The sequence below is a fragment of the Ambystoma mexicanum genome, chromosome 1p, assembly GCF_040938575.1.
Source record: "Ambystoma mexicanum isolate Mex_15411 chromosome 1p, UKY_AmexF1_1, whole genome shotgun sequence".
NCBI classification, from domain to species: Eukaryota; Metazoa; Chordata; class Amphibia; order Caudata; family Ambystomatidae; genus Ambystoma; species Ambystoma mexicanum.
This window is the reverse complement of record NC_090921.1, coordinates 1,316,385,630-1,316,400,429: the sequence shown is the minus strand read 5'-3', so window position 1 is coordinate 1,316,400,429 and position 14,800 is coordinate 1,316,385,630.

Here is a 14,800-nt window from a genome sequence, read left to right as displayed (position 1 = left end):
CTCTCTCGCAATTCCAAAATAGGTAAGTAAAGTTTATTTTCAAAAAACGGCAATCCTTTTTCAATTTTTCGAACCGGATCCTTTCGAACCCATTCCTCCATTTGTACAATTGACATGGACTTTCGAACTTCTTCCTTAACATCCTCAATTTTCTGTATTCCGGCAGAAATAAAACAGCATGGATCGATAATGGATATCATCTCCTTTTCTGATTCCATCTCACTTCCAGGAAATTGACGTGATAAAGCATCAGCCTTTCCATTAAGCCTACCTGGCTTAAATGTCACTACAAAATCATAATCAGCAAAGAACAATGACCATCTTAACTGCCTTGGTGTGAGAGTCTTAGCTGATTTCAAAAAAAGCAGATTTCTATGGTCTGTTAACACAGTCACAGTATGTCTTGCTCCCTTTAAAAAATGTCTCCACTCTTCAAAAGCGAACTTGATTGCCAATAATTCTCGATCTGAGATGGTATAATTTTGTTCTGCCATAGAACATTTTTTAGAATAGTAAGCCACTGGATGAAGTTGTCCTGTCTCTCGATGTCTCTGAGAAAGAACAGCTCCCATGGCAAGATTCGATGCATCCGCTTCTACATAAAAAGGCTGAGATGGATCTGGATGAATTAAAATAGGGGCCGAACTGAACCTTTTCTTTAATTCTTGAAATGCCTCCTCTGCCTCTGTCGACCACACAAATTTGGCACCTTTCTTTAAGAGTTTTGTTATGGGAGTAATCAACCGAGAAAATCCTTCAATAAATCTTCTGTAAAAATTTGCAAAACCTAAAAAGCTTTGAATTTCTTTTACTTTCGTTGGTGCTGGCCAATCCGTGATGGCTTGAACTTTGTTCGGATTCATCTCCAATCCCTTGGGAGAAACAATGTATCCTAAAAATTCCACAGAATTAGTATGAAACTGGGATTTTTCTAATTTAGCAAACAAATGATTCTCTCTGAGTCTTTGTAGAACCTTTCCCACATGAATTTTATGAGACTCTAAATCCTGAGAATAAATCAAAATATCATCAATATATACTACTACGAATATGTCTAAAAAATCTCTTAAAATTTCATCCATAAAGAATTGAAAGGCAGCTGGTGCATTACATAAACCGAAAGGCATTACCAAGTACTCATAAAGCCCAAATCGGGTTTTGAATGCCGTTTTCCACTCGTCACCCTCCTGGACTCTCACCAGATGATAGGCACCACGTAAATCTAGTTTGGAAAAAATTGTGGCTCCCTGGACCTGATTCAAGATTTCCGAAATTAGAGGGAGAGGATACTTGTTTTTGATCGTAATCCTATTCACAGCTCTATAAACAATGCATGTTCTGAGAGACCCATCTGGTTTTGGTACAAAAAATAATGGAGATGCGACTGGAGATTGAGAATGACGAATAAAACCCTTAGCCAAATTTTCTGCAAGGTACTCTTTAAGATAATCATTCTCCTTTTCAGTTAATGCATACACTCGACTACTTGGTAAAACCGCCCCGGGCTCCAAATCAATTTTACAGTCAAAACTCCCATGTGGAGGTAATTCTCCTGCCTCCTTTTCATCAAAAACCTCCTTGTACCCTTGATAACACTCCGGAAGATGTCCTAACACCGCTCCTATATTATGTCCTGTAATACCTGCATCAGTTAGAAAAAAGGAAACCAAACCTTGTGTTTCTTCCCTCCCAGGATTACCTTTCAAAAGGCAATTTTCTAAACAGAAACTAGACTGTAATTCTACCACTCGCCTACTCCAATCTATTTGAGGATTATGCAAGGTGAGCCATGGCATGCCTAAAATTATTTTCAAAATTGGTGTATCAATTAAATCAAATGAAATTTCTTCTCTATGACCTCCAAGTAATTCCATAACCAAAACACCAGTTTCATGAGTTATAGGACCTGATGATAGAGAAGTTCCATCTACAGCCCGAACCTGTTCCACAACTTCCTTCCTCACAAGTGGTATTCCCAATGCCTTAGCTACTCCCCAATCCATAAAGTTCCCGGTGGCTCCTGAATCAATCACTACCGGTCCATACCCTTTCCTTTCCTCCTTCAAATACAAGGATACATTTACAGTTATGTGTGGAACCGCTGACTGAACTGTATTTGCAACTTGCTGTCCTTTTCCTCCGGCTGATGAAAATTTTTTGGGTGTAAAGGGACAATTTCCTAAAAAATGACCGCCCCTACCACAATATAAACACAAATTATTCTCACGCCTCCTAGTCTTTTCCTCCTTTGATAAAGGACCTTTTATTCTACTTTGTTGATCATTTAACCTTGGTTTCACTTCTTTACTACCCACCTCAAGCCTTGAACGATCTCCTCTAGTGACTGACCTCACCTCCCCCTGAGTACAACGACGCCTTTCTGCTTTTCTTTCACTTATACGATAGTCCAACTGAACTACTAAATCAATCAATTCCTCACAAGAAGAAGGGCGTTGGGCTACACTGGACAAGGCATCCTTCAATTCCTCCTTGAGACCTCTATAAAAAAGAGAAGACCTCTTCTCTGCCGGCCACTGGGATTCTAAAACCAGAGACCTAAACTGTGTGATATATGTGACCAAGTCTCTGTTTCCTTGACGCAAATCTAATAATTCCCCATCAACTTCTAAGGACATTTGTCTTTTATCAAACATTTTCTTAAATTCTTCCATAAAAAGAGAAACATTTTTTAAAGATGAACTCTTTTGCCTGACCAATAAACCTGCCCAAGTAGAAGCCTCTCCAGATAAATAAGACATCATAAAAGTAACTCTGGAAGCATCAGAAGGAAATAGTTCGGGCCTACTAAGAAAGTGCAACTCACATTGGGTTACGAATGTCTGATATTTACTTGAATCTCCATAGTAACGCTCTGGAGCTGCCAAAGGTACTGGCATAACTAATGCCCTAAAACCTCCCTCTGCCCCATCACCTCTACCCACACCTCTCTCCTCACCAGCCCTTACCAATTCAGGGGGAAATTCTTCTCTCACAATTCCCTGCGTCTGTGCCACCTTTTCACTTAACTCATCTACTCGTTGTCCTAATTTTTTATTCTCTTGATATGCCACCTTTAATTCCTCCTGTAATTCCCTCACTAAAACACTTAACGCTTCCATTGAGAACTCAGGGTTCATGACAGCTTAGGAGGACTATTTTTTCTGGCCTTTCATACTGTCAGGCTTTCTCAAATCTGATGTTGTCCCCGGAAGCTGCTGAACCCCCGCAGTCCCCTTTGGATGCTAACCTCTTAACTGGTATCAAACAGTTCAGTTGAGAGCACCCCCAAGGGAAAGGGGGAAAATGGGACGAAATAATAAACTTCAGGTTTTGCTCAGCTTCTTTATCTGCCAACCTGTTGGTGAAAATAACAACAATTCACTTTAGTCACTAACCTTTGAATTCCTTGGCTCTGACTTCTCTTTATAATTTTAAGTAAATAAACACGCCACCATACCTGATTATCCTCTGTGAATAACGTAGAGGACGTGTATGAATTCTACTGAAGAAAACATAAAAATAGAGTCTTAGATGCTCTTACTGATTTCTTCAATTCGGTTTTGCAAAAAACTGCTATCTCTCTCAGTTTAAGGAGTTTGTCTTCAAGCAGTTCAACTGTCTTTTGCCTAAACAACCCGCTGGAAATATTATACATGTAGTTTGTATTGGTGTCTAGCTTCAACACAAATTCCAAGAATGACACTCTAACTATTCAATTTAAAATTGTTTGTTTTCTGAATGTGTAAAAGTGTTCATTAATTGGATCTTTTGCTTGCAAAGAAAATCGCTCATTAAAGAAGCGTTCCTTTTACCAGAATATGCGCATGCGTGAAAATATTGTTTACTCCTTCTAAAATGGAAGCGCACATGAACAAGGAATTGAGTTCAAAAATGAAACTGGCTTGGGCGCATGCGTAAAGGAACAGTCTTCCACTCTTCTTAATATGAATTGCTCCAACAGGAAAGGAGTAATTCCTCAGTTCCAGAGACTAATCCTTGAAGAGGCAGCCCAGTGAAGATCACGCGCCAGGTTAGAATGTTAGTAAATTAAACATAAAGTCTCGGAGTCGCGTGGCTACCACACTGTCACTTGCGCAGACAGTGTAAGATTTCTAACGCTAGTCCGACGCTAAGAAAAAGCACTGCTACCGAATAAAAGGTACAGTACTCAATAAACTTCTATACGGCCGAAAAAACACACAACGCTAAAATGAATAACAGACCTCCACACTCCAATTTGCCAGGTGCAAAAAATGTGACGCAGTTCAATTAATTTAAATACAGTTCTAGAAGTTCAAAAAATAAATACTTGAAAGAACAAAAAGAACTACTATATAAACAAAAACTAAGAAAAAACAGGAACAAGTTAATTAATAGTTTTGATATTTAACTCCTGCTTGATAATCATAAAATTCCATAAAAGATAATGAAATCACTTAGCTTGCTTTTTTCTTTCACCGGAACGTTTTCTAAGTTTCTTTTTAAAATCTCCAACACTTTCCTGGTCCAAATAACTAATATTAGGCACAAGGGCCTAACTAAAGTTTTCTAAAACTTAAGAGCTTCAAACATAAGACCTTCCAGCTGGGCTTCTGACAATGAAAGGCGGTTTAGAATGTTCCAACAATGCCTTTCTTTTACTTCTGGCCAATCACTGATCCTTTTGGAATTCTCCATTTTGACTTGGGAAGCTCTCCACACTCTGCACAGAAAGTTAAGGCCCAAACCATACTATGTTAATCATATCCTCATTCATCCAAATCCCACGAAACCTGACACCTATATGGCAAGCAACCTGTATGTCACAACTCAAAGTCCAAATAGCCTCAAATTTAGAGAACTGCAACAATACCAATATATGCATGATGCACGTAGAACCATCACCAATGCTGTCCCTCTCTTGGTCCCCACAGGCTCACAATCTGACAGTGAGGACCAGGACTCCGCGGCGCAGGCCACAACACCAATGAAGAAGTTCAGGGGCATGGAAGGAGGCAACAGGCCCACCACATCAAGGGGCTCTGGCAAACCAGGACTGCCGCAGAATCCCAAAGCCACTCCAGATGCTACATCACCAAGGCGTGAAAGGGGCACTGACACCCCGATAGCACCCACACCAACCATTACCACCACACAGAAGCCAGTGGCAGAAGGCTCACTGTCCACTGCCAAAAGTTTGGTTGGAGAAGCAGCTGCCACGGCACCCCTGTCGGATTAAGAGGGACAATGCCAAACACCCGTAGGACAGGGCACACCCAGCCCGCAGCTGTCACCCCACCTCACCCCACACCCCACATGCAATGCCAGCAGCCATGAGCTGTCTGTTGGTGAGTCATTGCCAGGGAGATGGAGCCCCAGGGAGAGCTCACCTGATGGCGGACCCATGCTGCATGCTGCGTCAACATCCACCAGTGTCAGGTACAGAGACCAGGGAATCAGCCTCATCCAACAGCGCCAGGAGGAGCTCACTGCACTGGTTGGCCAGCACGTGAGCGAAGGTGCCCTGGCGAGGGAGGAGTGCCGTGAATAGGCTACAGCCATTAAACTCGCAATAGAAGCAAGTACCACACACATCTGTGATGAGTTGGTAGCTGTGAGGCAGGTCCTCATCCGCATCGCAGATGCCAGGGATAGCCAGCGTCCCACACAGGGACTGGAGCAACCAGGCACCTCCTCCTCCTCTGCCAGCTCCAGGCAGACCAGCCCCCTGCGCAGGTCCGCGCAGACCTTGCGTCGGCCAGACATGCAGCCACCCAATGCTGGTAGAGGACATGGGAAGTAGGGGCAGCCTGTTATTGGTGACTCTTGCGGACTATTGCTGCACTGAAGTGCACAATATGTGTTGGGGAGTTGTGGGGGGAGGGAGAAGGCGGAGAGGGTGTTTGGGGTGGAGGGTTTATGCACTTTCTATTCACTTTATGGTTAACACACCCGTTGTGTCAAGAACAATCACATGACTGGACATTGGTTATTGTGTATGTTTGCTTTATTGGTGAACAGTGCACAGTGTCCATGTCCCCCCAACACCCAGTGCCCTGAGTCCCATATCCATTGCACCCTCCGCATCCATGTGTATTAGAAATATTGGTCTATCAGATTCTGGCGCACAGCACGTCCCTCCTGTGCATCGCCACCTGCCTGACGTGCAACCCCATTTTCTTCCTCCTCCTCAGCCTCACCAGGCGGTTGCAGTTCAATGTCAGGGGGCAGAGGCACGTTCCATCTGGTGCACATGTTGTGCAGCATGATACATGCCATGATGATCTTGGCCACCTTCTCATGCCCGTACAGGAGTGCCCCACCCGACCTACTGAGGCAGCGAAACCGTGCCTTCAAAAGGCCAAAGGTCTGCTTGATCACCACACGGGTACGGGTATGTGCATGATTGTTTTCCTCTTCGTGCCTGTTCTGCGGGTTCTGGACAGGCGTAAGGAGCCACCTCTTCAAGGGATAGCAAGCATCAACTGCATGGGTGCAACATTGGTTATGTCTAAGTGATTTCATCGAATGGAACCTGTACCTATCACACACAAGCCTGCAATAATTTGTTGCTCACATCCACATATCCCTGCATGAATGGAGATATTCAAAGTAACCGCAATGTGTGAAGACACATGGTCTACCGGTGTGCGTAGCATCGTCTAGTTGATGCAGGGTGTCCTATTCCTTGCTAGTGTTCATGCACTGTGGTTGCCTACGGCAGTTGTTGCCATGATCTAGGTGATGTTTAGTAAATCGTATGCTTTGATCCTGTCACCGTTGGAACCAGACTCTTAATGATCTTCCATTCCACGCTTGATGTCCTCATGCTGGCATGCTGCACTTCTATGGTGGTGTGCCAATGACATTCTGTATATTGGCTTTGTGTGATTCCTTTGTATGCACTCATGGACGCATGTCCGGTGTGATGCTGTTCAGCGTTCATTTGTATTGGGCATACTGACAGCATGTTGCTGCATTGTGTTGCAGATGGTACGGTCTGATGATGTGCAGTGTACATGTTGATGGATAATATGGTATGGTTGCAGTACTGGCATGTTGTCATTGTTGTGCAGCTTACGTCTTGCATATTGGTTTCAGGTGTCAGGTTCAGTCTGGGCTGCTTTTGGGCACAGTGTATTACAGTATGGGCATTGTTCAGTCTCTCAACTAATACCACCCAGGTGAAGTATGCATATCTCTCCCCCCAATCTCACCCAGGTGAAGTATGCATCGCTCCCCCCCAATCTCACCCAGGTGAAGTATGCATCTCTCTCCCCCTCTATCCCCCCCAATCTCTCCCAGGTGAAGTATGCATCTCTCTCCCCACAATCTCACCCAGGTGAAGTATGCATCTCCCCCCCAATCTCACCCAGGTGAACTATGCATCTCCCCCACCACACTGCCATGTGCTTGCCATGCAACTCACCAAGTAGCCAGGAACTTTGTCCGGCATGTCGCTCCATGTAGCGTGGAATCGTGGAGTTCCGCAGGACCATTGAATCATGGGTTGATCTGGGAAATCGGGCACAACAATGTGTGATGATGTTGTTTGAGTCACATACCATTTGCACATTGATGGAGTGGTATAGCTTACGGTTGCGGTACACTACCTCCATGGGATGTGGGACCACCAATTCCACATGTGTGCAGTCGAGGGCACCGATGCAATTTGGGATGCCTGACACTGCATGGAAGCCAATGTTGGTATTGGAGATCTCCTGGGCAGTCCGTGGTAGGGATATGTGGTCGCTTGTGTGCTTCAGGAGGGCATCGAGCACTGGGTTCAGCGTGCGTGAGAATAATGGTTGTGATAGGCCATGCATCTGCCCTACCGTGTGCTGGTATGTGTCTGTGGCCAGGAAGTGGAGCACAGACACCACCTTCAGTAGTGGGGGGATGGTAGTTTGGATGTCAGTGAGGCTGGTGATGTTGTTGTGTATCATGTCCACAATGGTGGTGATGGTGTCCTGGTCCAGACGTTACAGGGTGTGGATCTGCTCAGGGGTTAGGTTGAATGGACTGGCTCTGATGCGAGGGATTGGGGCTGCCTGCGTGGTACAACTGCCTGCACTGGTGGGGCATGCTGTGTCTGTCTCACCCTCCTACTCCTCCTGCGTCTCCTCTGTGCTGCCTGTTGTTGTTGTTACTGGTGTAGCAATGCAAGCATGTCCTCCAGCCCGAGTATTGCTACTGGTATTAGAATCATTTTGGTGTGGGAAGGGGTGTGGTGTGCTCCTTTTGTGCTGGCCCAATCTACATTGCCTCCACCTGTGATGATTGTGTGCATCTGTGGCAGTTGAGAACACTGTACATGGCAGTTTACGGGTGGTTCGTGATGCCGGTATTGCCGGCATGCCAGTATCCACATTTAGCGCCTTCTTCATGCCAGTATTTGCATGTCCGCCTGACTTGTGATGTCCTCCTGTTTACAGCATGCTGGTATTGCCGCCATAAAGGGTCGCATGTCTGCGCCCATGCTGCTATTAGAGGAACCGTTATTTACGGTGCCACTAATAGCGGGTTGGCAGGTCGGAATAGCCCGGAGCGGTTAGCGATGCCGGTAATCCTGTACCGGCATCATTTTTCCCTTACCTCCAACCTCGTAATGACCCCCAGTGTGTCTCTGGCCATCTAATGGGCATTAATAGATGATGCTCCTGCCACTCGCTGTCTTCCTCAGGACATGACTAGCTTTTTCAACAACCAAATGTGTTCATGTCTCTAGAAATAAAGGAAACATGTATGCATGAATTATGTAGGCATGGAGTAAGATTGTGATATGTGCTTTCAATGGGACATATAAATGCATCATTAGCTGCTCCAATTCTCATGTAATTTAATGTAAAGCTGAACTTCCTACCTGGTAGTAGTAATCAGGCGACTAGTGGGCTCTAGTGTGGACCACGTGTTACGTTCAGTGTTATCCAATGTTATCCAACGTACACCTCTACCTGTAAGACAAAATAATATATAACAGTACTTTTGTATACCTGAATTGTGTTACTCATATGCCTCTACACCTATCATCACATGTATGTATCTCCTCTGTAACTAAGACTGCCACAAATAACAGTGCCGCAATGCCTTTGGGCTGTAGGTGCGCTATACAAATGCAAAAATAAATAAATAAATAAAAACAGTGGTAGGGAACGACTCTGAAGAATGGTCTAATGATCATCCTTGCTTAGCCTATGCACTCGCACGGCCGATTGGCACGAGGCCTTGTCAGAGCATGAATGCAACTTACTTGGTATGGACACGCAATGTCAGCTGTCTAGCATGAACATAGACAGGGCTGCCTCAGGTGCGCCAGATAGTCTGAACGGACATGCATGAATTATAGTAGGCAGCTTGCAATTGAAGGCTATTCCGTTATGCTCACAACCAAATTAATACAGCCCTCTCAGGAAAGAAGCCATGAGATAGCTTGCAGGGTTTAACAAGGTTTAATTGTACCAAATTAAAAAAATGTCAGCAAAAGTGTCTGCTGTTCGAGAACGTTGAGATTCCAGAATGAATGTTTTTGCCTTTTTAGAGGCCGCAGCTTCAGTAATGACATCATATATAGGGTCATAACCTGCACTAGTGATCGTTAAAACAGCATTCAGTATTCATGATCCATTGACGGATGCCACCCTAGAATTTGTTTATTTTTCAGGTGTATTTTGAATTCCACTTGGGACAGCTGGGCTCATCTCTCCATGGACTGAAGGTCATGTTGTGAGCTGATGCTTGTGGGAATGGAAGAAATTAATCAAGTCACATTGACACTTCTTGTCCAGTCTGTTTTATTATTGTGGCATTCTTTAACAAAATCGAAACCTACCCGTCTCTGGCTTCAATCACTGAAAACAAGCTTAAATCATTATTTGGCCTTGAGCAAAAGTCAGCAACCGCTAGGCTAGAAGGACACAAGGTGTCGACTACCCGCAAAAATTGTAACATTTACTATATTGAAAGTGGACATTGGAACATTTAGTTTCAATTTCCGCAATCTGTTGTTCGGAGTGGACACTGCCTTACACCGAGAGAATGGAACTCCCAAACATTAGGTAAGTTCAACTATTCATAATATTTTTTATGATAAAAAATGGCATTTGTGCTGTATGCATATTGAATAATTCAGCAACGTGCAAATGTGCGATTTGCCGAAAATAATGGACACAATACGTTGTTATGTTGAATTATATTTATACTGCACCATATTTAAAAAACCAAGTGCTTAACTCACGGTTTGTTTATAAGTATAGTAATAATTGTTATTTGTGTATAGTTTAGAGAGGAGTGAATAGAGGTTTGATATTTTGGGTGGTATTGATTACTGATATTGTTATGGGTTGTTAGCTGGAGCATATTGTGATGATTATCCATTGATGACCAGCAACCACAATCTGTATGCAGACTAGTGATACCTAAACTGCTTTGTCCCGTAAAATATCTTGGTGTGCTATGAACGTTGCATTATTGTGCACCATAAAGTAGGTGTGGGGTGGAAGTGCCAAGGGCTGAACATTTTCTGGGGGAACTTGGTTTGCTTTTCGATCAATAATGTTCCCAGTTCCGTTATACTGCCATCTATCTGTGGTTCCCAATATCCGTCAGTTTCTCCATCCCACTGGGAGGTATACCTACTTCACAACGTCAACCTTTCATGCACATCATGGGGCCTCATTCCGAGTGCGGCGCTAACCAATGGCGCTATTAACGCCTTGGTTGACGCCGTACCCGGACCGGCAGCGCCTTGGTGGATGGCGGAATCACCGCCCCATTCCAAGGTTGGCGGGGCGGTAATTCCCCATTCACCAAGGCTCTTCCCCATTCCCAAATGAGCCCCGATAGGGCTCAATGGGAATGGGGAAGATGCAAATAACGGTGACCGTTCATTACGGTCACCGTTATATGCTTGGAGGCCCCTTTGCGCCCTCGACTTTAACACCTGCTCAAAGCAGGCGTTAAGGGCGAGGGCGCAGAGGGAACTCGGAGTATGGCGGTAAGGGAATACCGCCACTGGTCTCGTTACCGGTGGCCGCTATCCCTTACCGCCATACTCGGAATGAGGCCCATGGTCTCAAATACTCCCCCATGCTGTCATGTGTGTGTTCATTATGTGTGGTTTGTGTTCATTATAAGGTTTCATTCGGTGCAGAATTACAGGGTAAATGGATGAATGTGAACAAAGAACAGCTACTAAAATATATTTTTATTCTGTTATCTACACAGATATATTGTACCGTTCTGCGAATATCATAGTTTCCAGATACCGTTGGATGGATTCTTCAATCAACAATGGCAGATATGCCTAAACACAGCTTTTTGCATTACCATCATGTGGGACGACAGACATGGACCGATCTGCCCTTTGGCGGTACCAGTGACAAGGAGCAACCTGTCATCGCTTCTGGTGTAGCAAGATGCTGCTGCGAAAGCGTTGCCATTTAAAGTGAATCAAATCCATATCTTCTCACGAAGGGAACACCATGTGCGTCATTAGAGTTTTTTTCTGGTGTAACATAAGGACACACAACAATTGGTCATTGATGGCATTCAGCGGATCATGAGGACGTTACAAACAACATTAGAAGCGTGAGATGTTCACTAGCTATAACTTGTATGGAAAAAACATATAGTTCATTTCGTGGACTCAATGTGGTTTTGGGAGCGTTCTTGGATAGATAAAAGCACTTGCTACATTGCAGACTAATGGTGTTTTCTTTAAAAATATTGTTTTCCTATCTGTTTTGGGATGCGCAATGAGAGGTTGTGTGTGTTCATCTTCCTGGTTCTGTGTTAACTGACGTTATGGCATGGGTGATGTGTGGGCGCATTTGGCTACTCTGGCCACTAACGCTATGATAATAGGTGGAGCAAATCATTTGGAATAGTGATGTTAGCTTCAGGAGAGGGCAATCTGTATTCTTGCCGCCAGCACCCTTGAAGTTAATGCCATGCCTCAAAGGATAAGATTAGCACAAAATGCTTGCGCCCGACCTGTTGTTTTCGCATGTGTAAAAGTGAGGAAAACTAAGGTAAGATGCAGAGGGAAAATGTTTAAGATCGATTAGAGTATGCTTAAAAATACATGCCCGAACAATTGGGACATTAACATTTTTGAACTCACTTCCCCTTTAAAAGCCCCAGACCAGAATAACTCTGCCTATTCACCACCTCTTCCGTCCAACAATTGGGACTTTGAAGAAATACACTTCCCCTTTCTAACCTTCCAGATGTGTATGAGTCAGAAATCACTGACCAGCAAGCTGCAACATCGGCAGCGGCAGTCAAAGTCAACAGGAATAGGGGAATAAATTCAACAGTGGTGAACAGGTGACTAAGCCCACAGAGCAACAAACCAGTTTGGAATGTCAGTATGGCAGAAATACCAAAACAATTGTCACCAACATCTTGGCAGATGGCTCAGACAGGCAAACCAGCCTGCAGGGCCTGATGGACAAATGGGCAAAGCCACCTGCAAAGGAAAAGGCTGCGGACAGGCTAAACCGGGATGCAAACATTCATGTGTCAAAAATGAGATTGTTCAATTCAACTGAAACATTAAGATCATGTGTAACTGTGTCCAGTCTATAGATTCATTGTTGTTCAAATCTGTGGCCAGACCATTGTGTCCTGGGAAGTGAAGGTTTCATTCCCCAATACAGAACCCAAACTTAGAATAAATGGACACTCCCCAGTACGGAATGAGACCGGGAGATAGATTGCAAGTTGAACAAAGTTTATATCAGGTTAAAGATGCACACAGAGGACTCTGATGCTCTGAGAGCGCTCTGCCAAACATTACAAGAACAGTACATTATAAGTCACTAATGACACCCCCCATATTGATGCATGATAGTCCATCAGCATTGGTGTAATACATAGATACATTACAGGAGTTTATAGGCTGGTCCTACAGGATTGGCTGGTAGTTTGGAGGTTTGGTGTACAGCACATGGGTCAGCTGGGTTTGTCTCCACGGGGTGAAGGTCAGGCGCACAAGATGCAACTTTTTTCTAGCTAATGTAAACTACACAATAACTATTGGCATGCAAAGAGTAATGATGGCCATCAAATTTGTACCAGAATGAGGGGTCATCTATAAATCGTGGGCAAACATATACACATGGCTTTCATGGAGGCAGGGGTGCTGTGGCCTTTTTTCCCAGGTGCCTTATCTGGGGGGTCTTGATCTGTGATTCATTCTCTCTGGTGCCTCATGGTTGATACGAACAGATTAAGGGGTATTGGTCTAAGGAAAATATATGAATACACAGGATTAAGTATATGGGGAGCAATTTAGGGTGGTCCGCGGGGAAAGGTCTTTCAAACAGTTACATGAAAAAAGAGCAGAGGAGCAAAAGGTTGTGCAGGCAGTAATTTCTGAAGGTGGGGGTCGGAGGAGCAGGAACAGCTATGTGGAGACGGATGAGTATGCAAGTCAAGACTCGCCCCAGTCACACACAGGACAATGAGCTCACAGGAAGAGAAATAATATTGTTTCAGTTTGCAACAATTTGCGCCTGGGCTTCCGTGAGAAAAGAGCTTGTCCGCCCCATGCAGGGGAAGATGTGGAGGGGGTGTCTGAGCTGGCTGTGCACGGCGCTGGACAATGGGAGGGATGGCTTTTTAGAAATTATTGTGTAGCCTAGTAAAAAGATGGAGTCCTGGGGTGGCATAAAATGGAGTCTGTATATATCATCCAATGGCTTCTGTCCTCTGTCATCAGCAGGGAGACAAGGGGGAAGTCTCCCCACACGGAATGTACAGGGGGGGCAAAAAGACCCTTCCTCCCTTACAGAAGTTAAGAATAATCCAGTGAGTTGTTCAGACCATGAAAACTCTCTTGATGAGAAAATGAGGGAGTTGCATTTAAAAAAAAATGAGCTCACTTCACTGGAGAAAAGATCATTCAAAGCTTTGTCCCAGGAGGGGAATATTAAAAACCTCCTTACATTTAGGGGAAGGGGTGAATTTCCCCAGACTATCTGGAAGGGAGGAGACTACACACTTGAGTCAGTCTGAGGAAGAGTATTATCGGATCTATGTGATTAATGCACATTTTTACTGCGACTCCCAAAATGTTCAATTTTTAGTTTCGTTTTACCCCATTTCACTTCATGAAATCCCCCATGCCACCCCATTTTTATTACTAATTTAAACCACTCCCCCCATATGTATAGATGCCGTAAATGGGGCTTTTAAAATTCGACATTTTGGGATGTGAAGTGATGATGTGTGGAGTAATGGGGTGATACCTTATTATCCTGTGCCAAAAGGTGACTAGAGGGGAAATAATGCCTGACATACACAATAACACTGTACTCAGCACTCTCTCGTATGGCCTATGTCTGCAGCCTAATTTTTATAATGTCCACTCTTCTATCATGTAGCCCCAGTTCTTCTCACACTCACTCACCACCTCCCTACCTGTGCAACACCCTACTAGCCACTTGTATCAGTCTGGTTGCCCCCTGTCCACTCACTCCCAATGAATGGATTAACCCTCACCCTGAGGAATGCAAGGCTAGGGTCTTTCATCTGTCACAGGGCATCCAGACTTATGACCACTACGCCCTGGGTTTCTACCAGACCAGCCGCTCCTCAGTCACCTATCACCACTTACTTGCCACTACTTGAAAACAGAAAAGCTAAGCCTTCTCCTGAGCCACACCTCCATCCACGCACATCTCCCAACATAAAGGGAGCCCTCATCAATGCTCGCTCCCTAGTAGCACACACTCTTGATATTGCTGACTTCATCATCGCCAATCGACTTGACTTTGTGGCCATAACAGAAACCTGGCTGAACGCGGCCACCTGACCC